The sequence below is a fragment of the Dasypus novemcinctus genome, chromosome 18 (assembly GCF_030445035.2).
Source record: "Dasypus novemcinctus isolate mDasNov1 chromosome 18, mDasNov1.1.hap2, whole genome shotgun sequence".
Taxonomy (NCBI): domain Eukaryota; kingdom Metazoa; phylum Chordata; class Mammalia; order Cingulata; family Dasypodidae; genus Dasypus; species Dasypus novemcinctus.
In genome coordinates, this window is record NC_080690.1 from 61,222,003 (window position 1) to 61,244,553 (window position 22,551).

The window sequence follows — 22,551 nt, forward strand, 5'->3', positions numbered from 1 at the left end:
AAACATATATTTCTCTGTTAGTTGTACTGGATACATAGAAATTTTTTTTTTTAGATTTATTTATTTATTTATTCCTCCCCCACCCCGCCCCCCGCACCCCGGTTGTCTGTTCTCTGTGTCTATTTGCTGCGTCTTCTTCTTTGTCCGCTTCTGTTGTTGTCAGGGGCACGGGAATCTGTGTTTCTTTTTGTTGCGTCATCTTGCTGCGTCAGTTCTCCGTGTGTTCAGCGCCATTCCTGGGCAGGCTGCACTTTCTTTTGTGCTGGGCGGCTCTCCTTACAGGGCCCACGCCTTGCACGTGGGGCTCCCCTACGCAGGGGACACCCCTGCGTGGCAGGGCACTCCCTGCGTGCATCAGCACTGCGCGCATCAGCACTGAGCGTGGGCCAGCTGCACATGGGTCAAGGAGGCCCGGGGTTTGAACCGCGGACCTCCCATGTGGTAGATAGACGCCCTAACCACTGGGCCAAGTCCGCTTCCCTAGAAATTTTTTAAATCATACAATACGCTGCACAATATATTTGGTTCAAAGTAATGCAATCACAGAGTATTTGTCTTTTTGCGTCTGGCTTGCTTCACTCAACATAATGCCCTCCAGGTTCATCCATGTTGTCATATGCTTCAAGACTTCATTTCTTCTTACAGCTGCATCATATTCCAACGTGTGAATACACCACAGTTTGTTTATCCATTCATCTCTTGATAGACACCTGGGTTGTTTCCAACTTTTGGCAACTGTGAATAATGCTTCTACGAACATCGGTGTGCAGATGTCTGTTTGTGTCACTGCTCTCAGTTCTTCTGGAGTGGTACTGCAAGGTCACGTGGTAAGGCTTTCTTAAGCTTTTTTAGGAACTGCCAAATCATCCTCCACAGTAGCTGTACCATTCTGCATTCCCACCAACAGTGAGTAAGTATTCCTATCTCTCCACATCCTCTCCAACACTTGTAGTTCTGTCTTTTTTATATGGCCATTCTGACGGGTATGAAATGACATCTCATTATAGTTTTGATTTGCATTACCCTAATCATTAGTGATGTTGAGCATTTCGTCATGTCTTCATGTTGTTGTTTTTGGGTTTGTTTTTTTTTTGCCATTTGTATTTCTTCTTCAGACAAATGTCCATTCAAGTCTTTTGCCCATTTTTTAATTGAGTCATTTGTCTTTTTATTGTTGGGTTGTAACATCTCTTTATAGGTCATGGATATTAAACCCTTATTGGATAAAACATATATATTTTTTTAAGATTTATTTTATTTATTTCTCTCCCTCTCCCCCCCCCCCCATTATCTGCTCTTTGTGCCCATTCGCTGTGTGTTCTCCTGTGTCCACTTGCATTCTTTTAAGGCAGCATTGGGAATCTGTGTCTCTTTTTGTTGCATCATCTTGCTGTGTCAGCTCTCTGTGTGTGTGGCGCCACTCCCCGGCAGGCTGCACTTTTTTTTCACGTGGGGTAGCTCTCCTTGTGGGGCTCACTCCTTGCACATGGGACACGCCTATGCTGGGGACACCCCTGCATGGCACGGCACTCCTTGCATGCGGCAGCACTGAGCATTGGCCAGCTCATCACATTGGCCAGGGGGCCCTGGGTATCGAACCCTGGACCTTCCATATGGTAGGTGGACACTCTATCAGTTGAGCCATATCCACTTCCTCAACACATATCTTTTGAGGGACATAATTCAGTCCTCTCTCATTCCCTGCCCTTGTGCTTCTTTTAAACCCTGCTCTCACCTTCGTACTATTAAACTCCCCGCAAATACCTAGCTTGAGTGTGCTGTTTATTTCCCACCAGAACCCAATTGACCCAGACCCGCCTGCAGGCCAGGCCATTACGACAGGACGTCTCCCATCTGACCAAGCTCGGAGATCTAGAAACAAAGCAAACGACACAGAGACGGGGACAAGAGACACGAAGAATGGAGGCAAGACAGGATTCTGATCAAGCCTCGTTTATTGGGGGTAAAACACGGGGATAGAGAGAGAGGGAAGGGAACGTGTACATAGGTGATAGGCTGGTCTTGTGGGTGGCAGACGTCCAAGGAGGGGATTGGCCGACAGTTCACACCGGGTCTGTGGAGTTCCGCGCCTTGCGCATGCATATTGCTGTGGTCACCTGAGTAGTGGTGGGAGGGGGAGAACAAAGAAGCAGGGAGGAGAAGAATAAGGAAATGACAGGGCAGATTTGTGAACTCCGCCATGTTGTGGGAGGCTGTAGATAGGTCTCACAGCGGGTGGCTCCCTACAGGTCCCCCTTTTCTGTTTAATGAGTTATGAATTGAAGAAAGGAACAGCCGGCGATGGCTCATGATAGAGCAGGGCTTATTTTCAGTAGTGGCATGAGGCTGCAAGGTGCTCCCGTGCTGAAAGGGGGGCTGTGCCTGTCTTAGGTCAGGGCTGCACCCGGTAAGTGATTCGTCTTACCCGGCATGTGCTCAATCTTACCCATCATTGGGAATCGTGGTAGCAAAAGGCCACGTCCCTGTCTTAGGTTGACTGATGGGTCAGCCCAGTTGCCCGTCATTGGCTAACCAGTCCAGCGCCTCAGCGACAGATGGCTTGCAATAACAGCAAGCTATAATGGGGAGCCCTCATAGACCGTGTATAACAAGCATGATGTACTGAGATTGATGGGTGTGGTCACATCCACCCTGGTCTTATTTGGCCAAGGTGTGCATTGCTCCTTTGAGCCGCTGGATCTTTGCCAAAGCCGTGCAGTGATATAGATTAAACAGAGAAGGTTAAGCCATGATAAGGGAGGTGGTGACTGTAAGGAGAAAACAGGCAAAGAAATGCTATTAGGGTACAGGATAGCAAATGAGGCAACATAAGAAATTTGCATTTTCAAAGGTTGGTTGCTCGTATTTCGGTCCGGAGAGGTTGGTACTGACGAACAGCGGCAAGATACATCACTTAGGCCGAGATTTGCCTCATCCTTTCTTGGAGAAATTTAAGGAGGCAAGGTGCAAATGCACAGATTAATAGGAGAGTGATTATGGGGCTGAGGAGGGGACCCAGCCATGTTATGAGAGGGGAGATGAGCCAGGCCGATAGGGAGGAGGTTGTTTGGGAGGGCAGTATCCCTTCCCACAATTCTTGCAGTTTCTTAACATTTTGCTCAACAATATCAGATTCATTTATGTAGTAGCAGCATTCCTCCTGAAGGAAAAGGCAGATTCCCCCTTATTCAGCTGTAAGTCAAGGGCCCTGCGGTTTTGAAGGACTACTTGCGCGAGGGATGTTAGTTGCCGCTGCAGAGAGTCAAGAGACTGCGCACTGGATTCTAGGCTAATTTGTCGTTGTTGTTTAAAGTATTGCAAACTGATGAGGCCATGACCAAGAGCACCACCTGCTGTGGCAGCTGCAGCGGCTGAACCTGTGAGGCTAATTTTTTACCAATATAGGGAGGAAGGCGACTCTCTTTGACACAGATGGGGATAGTAAAATTTTTAGTTTGCCTTCTCCATGGTCTGTTAGTTGTGGGGTAATGGCTACTAGGATGCAAGGCCTCATTTTTATAGAATAGAGCATTTTTGGGTTATAGTTAATTTTCCAACCACAAACACATAAGGATCTCTTACACATGCCTGAAGATGAATTTGATTTAAATGCAGATATTGACCATTCTTACTATTATTCCCAATCCATTCTATAGTAGAAGCTATTCCTAGAAAAACTTTCCACAAATTCTTATGTTTATGTATAGATGTAATATTACACCATGGAGAAGGGATCCATTTCCCTTTCTGTTTCCAAATATAATTTTTAGTAAAAATTATTTTTTGTTATCCTTTACTATTTAGACCATGCTAAATAAATCTGTCATTATATTCAATGGGACTCCCCATAGGGGCACTTTCCCACACTATTCCATAGGAATCATTAAAAATGACAGATTCTCTTCCTATATGGCATTCTTGCCATCCTTCTTTATCCCTACTGTCTTTTCGTGGACAATCATAAGTAGGATTTTTAGTCATGATTAAATCGTAAGAGGGAAATGAAGTCACAATAAACTGAGTATTATTATTTTTAAAGATAATTATGGCCCGATTTTTAACATACATACAGGAAGGATGGTTACCAATGCATAAGGGTTGATAATCAAATGGCAACACAAGATTATCGATTCTTTGTTTTTCTTCATAGAGTTTAATTGGCAATCAATCATCAATTGGTCCAGGGAATATATGGGTTTTATTCAGATATATATGAAAGAATGAATCTTTCCAGGTTAACACTCTAAGTAATGGGGGGTTAGGTATATAGGCCTAATAAGTGTAATTACTGGCAGCTTCCTTATTACTTACGATCACCATCATCAGAAGTTGTAGAAGTCTCCATCTCTTCATTCTGGGGTTTAATCCTTTTTGCTGATAACTAAATTCGTTCTCCATTTTCTGAAATGATAAGAGCATAGCCTCACCCCCTTACTATAATCCTGCCCTTTTTTCCATTCATTGCTTAAAATATCTTTCCAGAATATTGGTTGATCTCCATTTCCTGTGTCCACTGTAGATATTTGACATTTTCTAAGTGACATTCCACAGGTGTTAATGAATTATAAACATTAAGAAAATTTAAAGTAAATAAAGCTTTTGCTAATTAATCTTTTGGTGTTATAATACCATCATTTCCCCCTTTTTGCTTTAAAAGCATAGTTTTTAGGGTATGATGGCTGCATTCAACTATGGCTTGACATATAGGATTATAAGGAATATTAGCAACATATTGAATACCATATTTTAAAACGAAAGATTCAAAGGATTTACTAATGTAAGAAGGTCCATTATCAGTTTTAATTTTCAGAGGGCATCTCCTTACAACAAAAGCAGACCAGAGGTGTGAGCGAACATGATGAAACCGTTCCCCACCTTGAGCAGTAGCCCACATAAAATGAGAATAAGTGTCAATACAAACATGAACATATTGTAATTTACCAAAGGATGGAATGTGAGTAACATCCATCTGTCATAACTGATTAGGAGCCAGGCCTCTGGGATTAGTCCCAGCCTGAAAAGGCGCCGTAGTTAAGGGTCCACTGGTGGGACAGGTACAAATAATTTTTGAGCTTGATGTTTTGTTAATTGAGGAAATTTATGTCTAAGTCCCTTAGTATTAATATGAGTTAATGTATGATATTTAATGGCATCCTGCAAACATCCTACTAATAAACCAGCCCTTGCATTATTTGCTGTCATAGGACCAGGCAAAGAGGTATGAGAGCGTATATGAGTAATGTAAATAGGATGCTGTTTTCACCTAATAAGATGTTGCAAGTCAGCGAAAAGTCGAGATAACTTATTAGTAGCAAAGATGTGAGCTGTTTCAATATGCTTGACAGTAAGACATACATATTCAGAGTCAGAGACAGTATTCAAGGGCTCTCAAAACGTTTGTAAAACCTTAATGATGGCTGAAAGCTCTGTGCGTTGAGCAGATGAATAAGGAGTTTGCCAAACCTGTTCTTTTTGAGAAATAACGTATGCTGCTTTTTTTATTACTATTACTATCAGTAAATACTGTACAAGATGGTTGAGCTATGCACATAGCCTTGAAAAGCACTGCAAAAGTTTATTGTTGGGTTTTTTTACAGATAGAGGAATGCAGCTGGCTTGATTTGTCTAAGAAGACACTAAAGAGAGTCTTAGCAAGTTTTAAAACAAAGTGATAGCAATACAGCTGGACTTTAACTTTTTGCAACAAACTAGCAGTGTTTGGGATTGCTGCATACTATGTTGTTACTTTAATCTATGATAAGAGGTTGTTTCTGTGACACATACTCTTCTATTATAATTAAAACCATAAATAACCACCCTGTACTTCTCTTTAATATTATGCTGAAATATTGGTAACTTTATACACTTTTTTTAAAATATTTATTTATTATTATTATTATTTTTTAATTACATTAAAAAAATATATATGAGGTCCCATTCAACCCCACCGCCCCCGCCCCCCACTCCCCCCACAGCAACACTCTCTCCCATCATCGTGATACATCCATTGCACCTGGTAAGTTCATCTCTGAGCATCACTGCACCCCATAGTCAATGGTCCACATCATAGCCCAGACTCTCTCACGTTCCATCCAGTGGGCCCTGGGGGGATCTACAGTGTCCCGTAATTGTCCGTGAAGCACTATCCAGGACAACTCCACGTCCCGAAAACGCCTCCACATCTCATCTCTTCCTCCCGTTCCCCACACCCAGCAGCCCCCATGGCTACCGTTCCCACACCCATTCCACATTTTCTCTGTGGACATTGGATTGGTTGTGTCCATTGCACATCTATGTCAAGTGAGGGCTTAGATTCCACATGGGTACTGGATGCACTCTTCCCGCTTCTAGTTGTAGACACTCTAGGCTCCATGTTGTGGTGGTTGACCTTCTTCAACTCCATGTTAGCTGAGTGGAGTAAGTCCAGTAAGTCAAAGTGTAGGAGCTGAAGTCTGTTGAGGCTCTGGGCCTGGGTGTCATATTATCAGTCCAGAGATTCAAATCCCCTACATATATCTTAAACCCAGCACCAACTACAATTCCAATAAAGTAGTATGCAAGTCTTGTGAAAAGAGATCCCCTCTGAATCCATTTCCATCACGCAGAAACACCAGCTCCAAAGAAGGGCCATCTGTCATGGCAGTGAATCCCTTCTGCCATGACCGTAGAACCTGTGGGTCTCTTTATCCCTCAAAAGAACCAATACCTGGGCTTGTATCTACCTTATCTGTCTCTTAGACTCTGTTCAGTTGTACATAGGGGTATTCCTTCTGACAACCTCCAGACTCTTTTTTAGAGACTCACAGCCTTATAATCTCATTTCTCCTTTCCATTTCCCCCTTACATTAGGTCAAACCGCTTCCCGAAGTCATGTTATTATATGTAGATAGGTATATTCTGCTGTTCCGCATTGAATCTTTAATTCAAGGTCATTTTCTAGTTGCTTCTTCAGCTGGTATGTGATAGTGATCCCTCGGTGCCAGGGAGGCTCATCCCCGGGTGTCGTGTCCCACGCTGGGGGGAATGCATCACATCTACACGCTGAGTTTGGCTGTGAGAGTGGCCACATTTGAGTAACATGAAGGCTGTCAGGAGGAAACCCCCAGGCACAATGCTACTCTAGGCCTTGTTCTTATTGCAGGTGCATAGGCTCAAAAGTGTAGCCATTAGTTTCAAGAGCCCACTGTTGGGCCCTCCTTCCTTCCTGGTTCTTGCCGTTGCACCTGGAGGATTGCCGCTGCTCTCCCAGGGCCCACAACAGTGACCCCCCGGCCAGGAGCCCAGTACCCCCCCAGCTGTTGTTTTTAATTGTTTCCACTATGAGTATATATAGACATTACCATATACCCTAGGCATATGCCCTGTATAACTCCCTGTCAATCATATATATCCTGTCAATAACATCCCATATCAGTATTCCTCCGCTGCCATTGTTGAACCACTCTGTGATCCAAAACTTCCCGTAAAGTGAATCCCAACATAATGTCAGCTTCAGAAGAGTCTTAGATCACCAAAATTCATATATACAATATACAGTATTTCCCCAGATCCACCATAAAACCTTTTCCCTTGCACAGCAATAATCTTTTAACTTATTCATATCATATTTCCTGAAACTGATGTACAGATTCCAAAACTATAGTTTTCAAACAAAGTAACATTTGTGCTTACTATGTGGTCCATACTTTAGGTTGTACAGTTTTCTAAATTTTTTAGTTATCCTATGTTTTGTCTTTTGGTTTTCATTATTAGTCTGTCGTCCCCTATATGTTTTTGGTGTAATATTAGCTGTTTTATATTCATCCTCGTGTACTCTCACATAACTCCTCTTTTGCCCCCTTATTTACCTTTGTTCCATCCATTGTACGTCCATTTTCCCCTCCCCTTAGGGCCCACAACGCCTGCCAATCTAATGCCCTGGGAGCCGTCCTTTCTCACGAGAGATACAGTTCTCTCTATTCGACGGCATTAGTCTTCCCCGGGATATGGGTCCACCCCACCCAATGGTAGAACCCACCTTGGCAAAATGAGCCTTCAGCTATTCCCTCCAGAGTCCTCCCGCATCAGACCATACCCCCTGAGCGTCCTAACCAGGTAACCCTCCTACTTATACTTTGAGACGTTTTACTCAACATTTAGTTCTCAATGAACTTCTGGCACTCTCCCATGTTTGTATGTTGCCCCTCCCTCCCACCTATTTCTTGGACCATATTACCCCTCTTCCCATCCCCAGCCCCCCTCAAACCCAGAAAACCCCACCCGAAGGTAACCCCTTGCCCCCATTTTGTCCCTTCTTTGTGCTCATACTTACCCCCAGCTCATCACAGATTCACCCCCTACAGACATTAACTCACATCCTTCCTCCACCCCCCGATTTCCAGTAAGCCAGTTTTCCAGACTCTAGCTCTCTGAGGCAGTTAACTTATTTCATATCATTGAGGTCATATAGTATTTGTCCTTCAATGCCTGGGTTGCTTCACTCAACATAAGATTCTCAAGGTTCATCCATGTTATCACGTGCGATTGTAGTGTATTGGTTCTTACAGCTGAGTAGTATTCCATTGTGTGTATATACCACATTTTATTGATCCACTCATCTGTTGATGGACTTTTGGATTGATTCCAACTTTTGGCGATGGTGAACAATGCTGCTATGAACATTGGTGTACATATATCAGTTTGTGTCCTTGTTTTCAGATCTGATGGGTATATACCCAGCAGTGGTATTGCTGGGTCATATGGCAAATCTATGGATAATTTTTTGAGAAACCGCCAAACTGTCCTCCAGAATGGTTGGATCCTTCTGCATTCCCACCAGCAATGGATGAGTGTTCCCCTTTCTTCACATCCTCTCCAGCATTTGTATTCTACTGTTTTTTTCATGGCTGCCAATCTTATGGGAGTAAGATGGTATCTCATTGTAGTTTTGATTTGCATTTCCCTGATAGCTAGGGATTTGGAGCATTTTTTCATGTGCTTTTTAGCCATTTGTATTTCTTCTTTGGAGAAGTGTCTGTCTAAATCTTTTTCCCATTTTTTAAATGGGTTGTTTATCTTTTTGTTTTCGAGATATATGAGTTCTTTATATATGCAAGTTATAAGTCTCTTATCAGATATATGGTTGCCAAATATTTTCTCCCATTGTGTGGGTTCCCTTTTTACTTTCTTGACAAACTCCTTTGAGGTGCAGAAGGCTTTAATTTTGAGGTAGTCCCATTTATCTATTTGTTCTTTTGCTGCTCGTGCTTTTGGTGTGATATTCATGAAGCCATTTCCTATTACAAGGTCCTGTAGATGTTTCCCTACACTGCTTTCTAAGGTCTTTATGGTCTTGGCTCTTATATTTAGGTCTTTGATCCATCTTGAGTTGATCTTTGTATAAGGTGTGAGATGGTAATCCTCTTTCATTCTTCTACATATAGCTATCCAGTTCTCCAGGCACCATTTGTTGAATAGGCCATTCTCTCCCAGTTGAGAGGGTTTGGTGGCTTTATCGAATATTATATGGCTATATACATGAGGTTCTATATCTGAACTTTCAATTCGATTCCATTGGTCTGTGTGTCTCTCCTTATGACAGTACCATGCTGTTTTCACTACTGTAGCTTTGTAGTATGTTTTGAAGTCAGGAAGTGTGATTCCTCCTATTTCGTTTTTCTTTTTCAATATGTCTTTGGCTATTCGGGGCCTCTTTTTATTCCAAATAAATTTCATAGTTAGTTTTTCTAGTTCCTTAAAGAAGGCTGTGTTGATTTTTATTGGGATTGCATTGAATGTGTAGATCAGTTTTGGTAGGATAGACATCTTAATAATATTCAGTCTTCCTATCCATGAACAGGGAATATTCTTCCATTTATTTAGGTCTTCTTTGATTTCCTTGAACAATCTTGTATAGTTCTCGATGTATAAGTTTTTTACCTCTTTAGTTAAATTTATTCCTAAGTATTTGATTTTTTTATTTACTATTGTGAATGGTATTTGTTTCTTGGTTTCCTCCTGATCTTGCTCATTATTGGTGTATAGAAATGCTACTGATTTTTGCGCATTGATCTTATAACCTGCGACTTTGCTAAACTCATTTATGAGTTCTAGGAGCTTTGTTGTAGATCTCTCAGGGTTTTCTATATATAGGATCATGTCATCTGCAAATAATGAAATTTTGACTTCTTCCCTTCCAATTTGAATGCCTTTTATATCTGGTTCTTGTCTCAGTGCTCAAGCCAGTACTTCCAAGACAATGTTAAATAGGAGCGGAGACAATGGGCATCCTTGTCTTGTTCCTGATTTTAGAGGGAAGGATTTCAGGATTTCGCCATTGTAAACAATGTTGGCTTTAGGTTTTTCATATATACTCTTTATCATGTTCAAAAAGTTTCCTTGTATTCCGATCTTTTGGAGTGTTTTTATCAGGAAGGGGTGCTGTATTTTGTCAAATGCCTTTTCTGCATCTATAGATATAATCATGTGGTTTTTTTCTCTCAATCTGTTTATATGGTGTATTACATTGATTGATTTTCTTATGTTGAACCATCCTTGCATACCTGGAATAAATCCCACTTGGTCATGGTGTATAATTCGTTTAATGTGTTGTTGAATACGATTAGCAAGTATTTTGTTAAGTATTTTTGCGTCTAGGTTCATTAGAGAAATTGGTCTGTAATTTTCCTTTCTTGTGGTGTCTTTGTTTGGCTTTGGTACTAGGGTAATGTTGGCATCATAGAAGGAATTAGGCAGTGTTCCTTCTGTTTCGATTTTTTGGAATAGTTTCAACAGGATTGGTGTTAGTTCTTTCTGGAATGTTTTGTAGAATTCACCTGTGAAGCCGTCTGGCCCTGGGCTCTTCTTAGTTGGGAGATTTTTAATGACTGATTCTATCTCTTTGCTTGTGATTGGTTTGTTAAGATCATCAATTTCTTCTTTCGTCAGTATGGGCTGCTTATGTATTTCTAGGAATTTGTCCATTTCCTCTAAATTGTCATTTTTGTTGGAATATAGTTTTTCAAAGTATCCTCTTATGATAGTCTTTATTTCTGTGGGGTCAGTGGTGATTTCACCTTTCTCATTTCTTATTTTGTGTATTTGCATCTTTTCTCTTTTTTTCTTTGTTAGTCTCGCTAAAGGTTTGTCAATTTTGTTGATCTTCTCAAAAAACCAGCTCTTGGTCTTGTTTATTTTTTCAAGTGCTTTCTTATTTTCTATTTCATTTAGTTCTGCTCTTATCTTTGTTATTTCCTTCCTTCTTCTTCCTGTTGGGTTGCTTTGTTGTTGTTTTTCTAATTCCTTCAAATGTGCAGTTAATTCTTCAATTTCTGCTCTTTCTTCTTTTTTGATATATGAATTTATGGCTATAAATTTCCCTCTCAGTACCGCTTTTGCTGCATCCCATAAATTTTGGTATGTTGTGTTATCATTATCATTTGTTTCAAGGTAGTCATTGATTTCTTTTGAGATTTCCTCTTTGACCCACTGTTTTTGTAAGAGTGTGCTGTTTAATTTCCAAATTGTCGTGTGAAGTCTGGGTCTCTGTCCCTTGCAAATTTCCAGCTTGACTCCACTGTGGTCAGAGATATTGTTTTGTATGATTTCGATCTTTCTGAATTCACTAAGCCTTTCTTTGTGGCCTAGCATATGGTCAATCTTGGAGAATGTTCCATGTGCGTTTGAGAAAAATGTATATCCTGCTGTGTTTGGGTGTAATGATCTATATAGGTCTATTAGATCCAGCTCTTCTAATATACTGTTCAAATGTTTTGTTTCTTTAGTGATTCTCTTTTGAGATGTTCTGTCCAGAGTTGATAGTGGTGTATTAAAATCCCCCACTATAATTGTAGATGCATCTATTCTTTCACTTAGTTTTTCCAGCGTTTGCCTCACATATTTAGAGGCACCCTTGTTAGGAGCATAAATATTTATGATTGTTCGATCTTCTTGATAAATTGTCCCTTTCACTAAAATATAGTATCCTTCTTTGTCTCTCACAATTGTTTCGCATTTAAAGTCTATTTTGTCTGATATTAATATAGCTACTCCTGCCTTTTTTTGGTTGTTGTTTGCTTGTATGATTGTTTTCCAGCCATTCACTTTCAACCTCCATGAGTCTCTGGGTCTAAGATGTGTCTCTTGTAGGCAGCATATAGATGGGTCGTATTTCCTTATCCAGTGTCCCAGTCTGAATCTTTTGATAGGTGAGTTTAATCCGTTGACATTCAGTGTTATTACGTTTAGAGAGTTATTTATGGTAGCCATATTTTGGTTGGATTTGTGTTTGTTATATTTTGTTTGTATTATTTTATTTTCCCCTTCTATTTTTGTCTTTCTTGTTGCTTTTACACTCTCCTCCATCTCTGACTGTCCTGTTTTTTCCTTTCTTCCTGCAGAACTCCCTTAAGAATTTCTTGAAGGGGAGGTTTCTTGTTGATATACTCTTTCAGTTTCTGTTTATCTGTGAATATTTTGAATTCTCCATCATTTTTGAATGCTAGTTTAGCTGGATAGAGTATTCTTAGTTGGAAATTTTTTTCCTTTAGTACCTTGACTATATCATACCACTGCCTTCTTGCCTCCATCGTTTCAGATGAGAAATCAGCACTTAATCTTATGGAGCTTCCCTTGTATGTGATGGTTTTCTTTTCTCTTGCTGCTTTTAGAATTTTTTCTTTGTCTTGAGCATTGGATAATTTGACAAGTATATGTCTTGGGGTGGGCCTGTTGGGGTTTATGACCAGTGGAGTGCGCTGTGCTTCTTGGATATGTACATCTGTCTCTTTCAGTAGATTTGGGAAGTTTTCATTCATTATTTCCTGCAACACTCCTTCTGACCCCTTTCCCTTCTCTTCTCCTTCTGGAATGCCTATAATACGTATGTTTGAGCGTTTTGCATTATCATTCAGGTCCCTAAGTCCTATCTGGATTTTTTCTACCTTTTTATTGACCACTTCTACTATCTGTTTGATTTCCAATGCACTGTCTTCCACATCACTAATTCTCTGCTCTGCCTCTTCTAGTCTGCTGATATTTGCTGCAAGTGTATTTTTGATTTCTGAATTGTGGTGTTCATTTCCATCATATCTGTTATTTTTTTGCGCATGTCTGCAATTTCCCCTCCAAGTGTTGTCTTCACACTGTTAACCTCTTTCATTACTTCATCAAATTTGTCGGTGATAAATGTTCTGAGATCTTTCATTGCTTGTGCGAAGTCCTGCCCCCCTTCCTGATTTTCAGTTTGTTGATTGGATTCAGCCATGTTTTCCTGATTACTGGTTTGGTTTGTAGATTTTTGTTGCTGTCTTGTCAACATTTTTTCTTGACGGGTTTAATCAGTTCCTTAGCTTCTTTGTCTAGTCTTGGAGATTAATTAGCTGTTGTTTTTGCGTAAGTGTTATATCTTCTCTTTGTCACTTTGTTCTTCTTATTCCAATTTCTTATTGCTAGTTAAGCTCACTTTAAAGGAAAGTATTAGTGCTGGGGAAAGTCAATTGTGTAAGGAAGGAAAAAGTGTGAAGTAGTATTGGTGATATATGTTTACAAAGCAACAATATGAGTTCTGGGAGGATGGAGGTTAGATCATGTAAATTGTGTAGAGTTATAGTAGTAGGAAAGTACCTATAATGAGGTAGACGACTGAATATGGGAGGAATGTGGTACGTACTAAGAGGCTATTGTTTTCGTGAGAGAGGGAAAGAGAAAAGAAAGGTAATAGTTTCAGGGACGAATACCAGATGGAAAACTAAACAAAGGTATTAGAAATTAAGAGTTAGACACTTTGTGGATCAAAGAAAGGGAGATGGAATATAGGAGAGATAGCAGATGGTGGAGGATATCAAGTTGTAGGGGAAAGGGGATAGTGTAGATAGGCTAAATCTATTCACAGAGAAATGAGGCAGTGGAGGGTGAGGAAACCCAGCAAATGTGAGGTATTTCCTGTAGGACTTATTGTATTGTTAAGGTAAAATAGTATAAGAAGAATATTGGGGACAAGAAAGAGTGGATTGAAAAAAAAAAAAAAAAAAAAAAGAACAAAGAACAACAAGAACAACAACAACAAAAAAAAAAAAACAAAAAAAAAACAAAGAACAGAAACCCCGCCGCCAGGCTCGGCTGGGCTCAGCTGGGCTCCGGTCCCCCGCCCGCCGCCCGCCGCCTGCCGCGGCTCGGCTGGGGTCGGCTGGGCTCGGCCCAGCTCGGCTTTCCCGCCCGCCGCCCGGAGCGGCGCAGCGCAACTCAGCTCTCCCGCTCGCGGCGCGGCGCGGCTGGGCTCAGCCGAGCTCAGCCGGGCTCCGCCCCCCCGCCCGCCACGGCTCAGCCGGGCTCGGCCGGACTCGGCTACCCTGGCCGCCGCCTGCCGGGGCTCCCCGCGGTGCTAGCTGCCTCGGCTCCGCCTACCCAAGGAGGGAATCCTCCACACATAGCTGGGATCTCCGTGTATATTTCACAGATGGATCCTCTCTGTTACCTTCCCTCCAAATCGATGTCCAGACACCTCTGGACCAGGAAAAATCCCGAAACAGCCGGTCCCAAAGAGTCTCCGACGCCTCCCAGCCGATTCCCACCAGGAGCTAGTAACCGGGAAGTTCACTCAGCCGCCATCTTGCCCACTTTATACACTTTTAAGCATTCATAGAAACCTTTTATCCATACGACTTTAATTAATAGAGGGCTTAAGAGAAGAAAAAGTTGTTAATTTTATAACACTGTAAAATACCTTTATTTAACTTATAACATATTAAATGAACTTAATTATTTTATTTAATTTTTCCTTTAAGGTAAAAGAACAAATCTCTTATAATTAGTTTGGAATAAAAGGCCACTGTTCAGGATTAGGTTTTGAGAAAGCAGTTTTGAACATTATGTTCCTTTAAAAGAGATAAAAGTTTCCTTCTTGGAACACCGAGGAAACGATAAGCACAAGAAGCAGAAGAAGCTATTTTAATAAGACAGACTTTCTTTGTATACTGACTATTGAGGATAAGAACTTTTACCAAAACAGATTAATGAGGGAAACGGACTTTGGCCCAGTGGTTAGGGTGTCCGTCTACCACATGGGAGGTCCGTGGTTCAAACCCTGGGCCCCCTTGACCCGTGTGGAGCTGGCCCATGCACAGTGCTGATGCATGCAAGGAGTGCTGTGCCACATAGGGGTGTCCCCCGTGTAGGGGAGCCCCACGCGCAAGGAGTGCACCCGTAAGGAGAGCCGCCCAGCGTGAAAGAAAGTGCAGCCTGCCCAGGAATGGCGCCGCCCACACTTCCCGTGCCGCTGACGACAACAGAAGCGGACAAAAAAAACAAGACGCAGCAAAAATACACAGAAAACAGACAACTGGGGGAGGGGAGGGGAATTAAATGAAAAAAAAAACAGATTAATGATGAGAGGCCTTGAGAAAGAATAAAAATTTTTAACTTTGCATCAGCATACTACTTGGTACTAAAGCCTTTGAAATTTTATAGATAGACCCATCAAATCTTATTCAACTTTAAGTATAAAAATTTCTTTTTCACAAACCTTTTGCACTTTTAGTGTTTACTTAGGTTTTGTCGCACACTCTACTCTTTCCAAAAATCAATCATTTTATCTTAGGACAAAAGTATCCCCTGTTTCCTTAATAATAGAAACACTTTCCATATAGCCTACATACAAAGTCATCAAGCAAACCTTTTATAACATAATATCGTGAACACTAAACAAGCTTGTTAAAATAATGAACTTTTCTTTAAATACTTAGTAGCATGCAATATCAGAAACAGTTTCCTAGAAGCAAGTTGGCAGGGGAGGCTGGTTGCTGCCAATCTTTCCTGTTATAAAATTACCTTTTATTATTATATTATTCTTATTATTATTAATTCAGGTTTGTTTAATAATGACCTTTTGGAATTAGCCACTTAAACACTTTAATGTAAACAATGCTTCGTAAGACCTTTTATAATTATTTATAACCATATAGACCATAATTATATCATTTTAAGACAAATTTTATCTTTTACAGAACACATTCCCTTACTTAAAGTTATCACAATACCTTCTACAACTTGCCACATGCAAATTAAGTTTCAAGAGTTTATGAAAATTAGCCATCCTACTTTTAGGACAAAATACGCCTTTTTGCAAAACTTATTAAATTTCAGTTAGCATTTTCACAAACTTTTAACCAAATATTCATTTAAGTTTTGCATCCTTCATATTATCCTGTGAAGAAAGATAAGTTATTCATTTCAATCTAGGCAAGAACAACCTTTTATGAAGACTTATAGGTAATTTTGTTAATCAAGACTTACAATTTTTATTATTGTAGATATCTTATTAACATTTAAACTAATGTATTAATATAATAACCTTAAGTATTAATATAAGCGCTTATTTAATTTTTGGCCATTTGAATAGAGCTCTTTTTAAAAATATCTACTAATTTATATTTACCATCCGGAGGTATCACAATATACACTGACATTGAATGAACAGACAGACAAACACAAAACAATTACAACACATTAACAGAAACATACAATGTATTTGCAATCGACTCACAATTCTTTACTTTCTTGGTATAGCTGCTTTTAAATCCTCTGTTATATAACACATCTTTAGATTGTACCTCTTACGATTTCTTCTGGAATTCATGTCGCCTGTAATATGCAAGTTTGTGCTTGGAAACATTATTAGTTATCAGCAATCAGTTAAAATAACTTGAGCAGCATAAATGTAGTTAAGTTTTTATTTTGCAGTTTAGACAGACCATTAACACATTTTTGGATTATTACTGTAAGACTATACTGAGACTTGAAGTTCTGGGGAAAACTATTGATTTAAAACTGAAAATTCCTTTTTCAACCTTGATAAAAATTTTATACTAATTTTAGTATCTTGGTTAAATAAGCCCAATCAGAATTAGCATGGAAACAAAACAAAACACAAATGCTGCCACATTTTTCTCTCATTCCTGGTTAAATAAGCCCAATCAGAATTAGCATGGAAACAAAACAAAACACAAATGTTGCCACATTTTTCTCTCATTCCAGTGGCTTAACTATATTAGCCTTCACTAGCCCAGAGCTATGTTATGTAGACAGCAGGGAGTTTGAAGAGTTGTGAAAGGAATTGACGTTTGCCGGAAGAAAGCTGATTGCCTCATAAGCTTGTTTTGGTTTCAGGGCCTGTGGCTGGCCCTGCCTCCGGTTTCCCTGATGGGGAGGGAGAGGTTGGCCCTGCATGTCGGCAACGAGGACAGACTCTAGGGGCACTACTAGGCTTTTTGTTAAATACCAGGGGTGGGACAGTCTCAGGCGAAATGGCCGGGATCACCGCACTTAAAACAAGCTCTTTTTTGCTGCAGCTGTAAAACCTCTTTCAAAGCGGCCGCCGTAGCAAGGCCTAGTTGGTAGGCAGGGCTAATTTCAGGACAAAGCCTGATGTAACCAGAGAAGTCCTCCTTCTTTCTATAAGGTCTAACCGTGGCCTGACAAGCCGCATTTGCATTATCAAAGGCAATTTGCTTTACATAGTCTGTTTCTGTGTTGGTATCGCCAAACAGTCTTTCTGCAGCTGTGCACAGTCTGCCTACAAAATTTGAAAAGGGTTACTCTGGCCACTGCTTAATAGGAGGCAGGGCGTTCTTTTGTAGGCAGCCTTTTCCAGGCTCTAAGGGCCGCGGTTTGAATTTGGGAGAAAAGGTTGGGTTAATATCTTGCTTGTTGCACAGTGCTTTCATAATCTCCCGAGCCTGTTACGGAGCAGTGGGCCCATAGGTGGAGGCGGCAGTTTTAAGCTCTTTTAAAGATTTAAAGGGGAAAGTGGAATGTACACGAAGTACCTTCACCTCACCATCTGCCTCATTATCTGCCTCATTGTTTTGCCCCTCGGTGACCGGTTATGCAAAAAGGGGGGCGGGGTTATCACCACAGGGGATGCATGCCTGGGTGGCCTTTGTAAGCAGGCGCAGGTGGGCAGGAAGTCGATAAAAGGGGTGTGGTTAACTGCCTTTCTGCATTTATGATGTTCTAATTCTTTTAGCTGCTGTAACTCCTTTATGAGTTGTAAATGCTCCCTCTGTAAGCGAATTTGCTCTTTTGTTTTCTCTATATTTGCTATGACTCCTTAGTTATCCTGACTTTCAAAATTGCCAGCACCGGTAGGGCGACTGGTCGGTGGCGCGGAGGGGGAGGGAGCATGTGGTGGCGGGTAGTCAATGGCAGTGAATTTCACTGACTCTGACTCAGGGTCAGAATCAAAGGTTTCAGAACTTGAGCTTGCGCCAGCTTTCTTTTTGCGCCTATTTTTATTTTTCCTACCTATTTTGAGTTTGGCCTCATTATTTTGAGATAGGGGTATCTTTTCCTTACTTTCTATCTTAATAGAAACTGAATCTGAATCAATAGGAGGCGGGCTAAGGGTGGTAGAAAGACTGGGTCTGGGGGGAGTCCGGCCCTGTGACAGAATCTCTTCGCCCTTTGTAATTACATTTGCCACGACTGCATCTCTATGGCAGACACAAACTATATCACTGATAAGATTCCAATAGCTGAAGGCAGTTATGGGGATTTTTTCAGGACCAGAAGTTTTATAGAAATCCTGTAGGGCGTCTCCTACTCTCCTCCACCATTGTTCATCTATGCTCCCTTCCTGTGGAAACCAGGGACACACTTCTTTTAGGAAATCAAAGAATTCTAGGAGCTGTTTAACTTTAACCTTTACTCCTCGTGCCTTTAAAGCCTCACGTAGACTTTCTACAAACACTTTATGCTCACTCATTGCTTGTCCTATACTTTCGCCGATCACTTACCGAGATCCTGACCGTGCAGCAGGCTCCTGTGCGGTGTCTCCGTTCACTCACAAAGCTCTGACCGTGGACTGACTCTACACGGTGTCTTCTTGGATTTCTTCTTTTGGGCCCATCAATCGGCGCTCTCTATGTCGTTGCTCGGTTCTGCCCCACGTTGGGTGCCAAAATGACCTGGACCCGCCTGCGGGCCAGGCCATTACGACAGGACGTCTCCCATCTGACCAAGCTCGGAGATCTAGAAACAAAGCAAAAGACACAGAGACGGGGACAAGAGACACGAAGAATGGAGGCAAGACAGGATTCTGATCAAGCCTCGTTTATTGGGGGTAAAACACGGGGATATATAGAGAGGGAAGGGAATGTGTACATAGGTGATAGGCTGGTCTTCTGGGTGGCAGACGTCCAAGGAGGGGACTGGCCGACAGTTCGCACCGGGTCTGTGGAGTTCCGCGCCTTGCGCATGCGTATTGCTGTGGTCACCTGAGTAGTGGCGGGAGGGGGAGAACAAAGAAGCAGGGAGGAGAAGAATAAGGAAATGACAGGGCAGATTTGTGAACTCCGCCATGTTGTGGGAGGCTGTAGATAGGTCTCACAGCGGGTGGCTCCCTACACCCAAAGAGACAAACACTCACCAAGGTTCTATTGCCATTCAATTTCTTCCTTTGTCTTTGGTCCTTCTCCCCTTTGGCCAATAAGGAGACCTGGTGACAGGACTTGAAGGTCGGCCCAACAGTGGCCTGTGGAGACAGAAGACTGTCCACAGTTTGGACTTTTATCCCAAGATCAGTGGAAGGTTTTGAGCAGAGAGCAGAGACACGAGCCTCCGGTCCTGTGCCCTCTCAGCTGATAAGGATATTTTGCCAGTTCTGCTTCAAGGAAGGGGTGGCACAGCAGAAACCAGGGAAAAGAAGAGTTATTTCTTTGCTTTTGACTTTTCAAAATCTAGCCCACAATGGGACCATAATAATTCAGGCAGGAACAAGAGATGTGGGTGAATACAGTCTACTGTACCCATAAATTGATAAAGATTTTCTGGATTCAAGGTGAGGAGAGAAAACGAGGAGCAGGAGAATGTTGCGTAGCCCTGAAAAAAGGAGGGCCTGTTACTCGCCCCACCTGCCCATGTACCATCTTGAACTTGACTGGTTCTGCTTCCAGCAGAATTGCTGGACCCTCCCTGGTCAGGATATGGGGCAGTCTTGGGGGTCTCTGGAGGAGCCCACTGGCAGCTTGGGTCAAGCCTCTTGCTGACGGGGCTATAGTTTGGCCCAGACGATGGAGAGTCTTTAAAACTCAGAGTGGTTTGGAAACTCTGATACAGAAGTACCGTGATTGTTAAGTAAAGTCTATTGACAATCACGAGGCCCCAAAGACGGCCCCTCAGAGCTCATCCGTGCAGTCCTTCGTTTCTTCAACAAATATTGATGTCCATTTCTTCCCCTCGCAGAGCTTGCATTATCACAGGAGATCCAGACAAGAAAAAACAAACCAATATAGGACCACTGTTGTATAAAGAACTGCAAGGACTAGAGAGAGATGGGGCTGCTGGTCCAGCTGGGCAGTCAGGGGGCTCAAATGTCAAGGGGGCGCCATTTGAGCCGAGGCCCGGAAAGCACTGAAGCTGTGAGTCGAAAGCACCTGGAGACTGGCACGAAGGGCCATCCAACAGCAGCCTGTGCAGGCAGAGGCCTGTCCACGGGTGGACTTTTATCCCAAGAGAAACGGAAAGTTTCAGCAGCCGTCAGGGACCTGGTCGAAGCTGCAAAACTTCGGTGAGCGGCTGTGGCTGCAGTGAGGACAGGGAGGGTTCCGGGGGCAAGTGGGAGACAGCACAGGACCCAGGCAAGGGGCCTGTGCCCCGGCAGAGGGGATGCCGGGAAATGGACACTGTCAAGAGGCGCTGAGGAGGGGAAATAGGCAGAACTCGCAGACGGCTGGCTTAGGGGCGGTGAAAAGGAAGGAGGTGTCAAGGATAAAGCAGGGGGAAGCAGACTTGGCCCAGTGGATAGGGCGTCAGTCTAACACATGGGAGGTCCGCAGTTCAAACCCCGGGCCTCCCTGACCCATGTGGAGCTGGCCCATGTGCAGTGCTGATGCGCGCAAGGAGTACCCTCCCACGCAGGGGTGTCCCCCGCATAGGGGAGCCCCACACTCAAGGAATGCGCCCCGTAAGGAGAGCTGCCCAGTGCGAAAGAAAGTGCAGCCTGCCTAAGAATGGCACCACACACACACGCAGAGCTGACACACAAGATGACGCAAAAAAGAAACACAGATTCCTGTGCCGCTGACAACAACAGGAGCGGACAAAGAAGAACACACAGCAAATGGACACAGAGAACAGACAATTGTGGGGGGGGGAAGGGGAGAGAGAAATAAATAAAAATAATAAATCTTTACAAAAAAAAAAAAAAGGATAAAGTGGGGGTGTGGCTGGGACCACGGGACAGATGAGAAATCCCCGAACATGCCCGGGGCTGGGGGTCGCTGGGTCTTGCTGCTGTAACAGGGCAGCTGAGGGCGTCCAGAGCAGGGGCTGCCCCTCTGAAAGGCTGGGATTTGTGGGAGGAACCCCGAGACAGATGGACTCAGAGCCTGAGCAAGTTCTTTTGGAGCTCCTTGAAACTCTGGAGTCTCTTAGATACTCTTAGAATCACAGCAGAGGAAGAAGTGACATGTATAGAGCCCTTCCTGGCCCCGGCGTTGCTCCGAGCAGGTTCCCTCTCTTACCCAGGGCAACCCTCCAGTGGCCTTCTAAGTCAGACGCCTCCTTTCTCCAGACACAGAGACAGAGACTCAGAGAAAGACCATTTCCGGACAAGGTCAGAACGTGGCTGAGACGGATTTGACCCCAAGTCTGCCTGACGCCAAAACCCTTACGCAACGAGATGCCCTGACACTGCTGCTGATATGGCTGCTTTGAACAAAAGCAGACATAGCAGCCACAAGAATGCCTCGTCACAGAGATTGCCGTGCATCAGCAACCCCCATTGCACAGACGAAGAAACCGAGGCTCAGAGAGGCTAAGCCACCTCTCCAAAATCATCCAGCAAATAGGTGGCAGAGGTATGGCTTGAACCCACATCTGTCTGCTTCCAAACCCATCTTGGAACTGTGGAAAGGACTGGCTCACCTACCCTGACATATGGAGATGGATGTTCTGTGGACCAGAGAAGGAAGGTTGTACAAGGCCCCCCAGCAGGCTGTGGCCCAGGAAAGGGCGACAGGGTGGGGGGAGGGGGAGGGTGGAAGGCTTGGATAAGAGTCCTGTGCTTATGGCCATTCCTGTGTACATCTGTCTCACACCCTTCTTGGGAAGGACATAAACTGTGGACAAAGCAGACTTGGACCCTTGACCTTCCAAGAAATTCTGGAACTGTGCTCCAATGTACCCAGCTCCAAATGCTCTACCTGCCCAGGCATATCCTCCATCCGGTGGCTGCTGAAATATCCCAGGTACTTCATTGAGCCTTCTAAAGAGGAAGACTGGTTTTGAGCCTAAGCTTTGTCTAAATGGTCCTGATCAAGCCCCTTCCACTATGTGCCTCAGTTTCCCCAGCTGTAAACTGAAAGCTTATGGGACCCATGCCAAAAAAAAGGAGTAGATCTGAAGTAACAGGTCTAAATTTGAGTTCTGCACCAGCCCCTTACAAGCTGTGTGAAGCTGGACAGATGTCGTGATCTCTCTATGCTTCATTTCCTTATTTACAAAATGGGGAGGATAAGCCTATCAGTCTCACGGGAGTTGCTTTGAAGATTCAGTGAGGAGGGAAACGGACTTTGG

The 22,551-nt window shown here is 42.9% G+C and overlaps 2 long non-coding RNA genes across 3 annotated transcripts in view; both read left to right on the top strand.

The window, feature by feature from the left end:
- LOC105744839 (uncharacterized) overlaps window positions 1-22,551 on the top strand; it is a 106,745-nt gene that overhangs the window by 24,512 nt on the left and 59,682 nt on the right. The gene's annotated exons all lie outside the window — the stretch shown is intronic.
- Window positions 18,463-21,182, top strand: LOC139436875 (uncharacterized). Its single transcript, XR_011646361.1, has 2 exons — window positions 18,463-19,096; window positions 19,467-21,182. It is a non-coding gene; the product is annotated as an uncharacterized lncRNA (long non-coding RNA).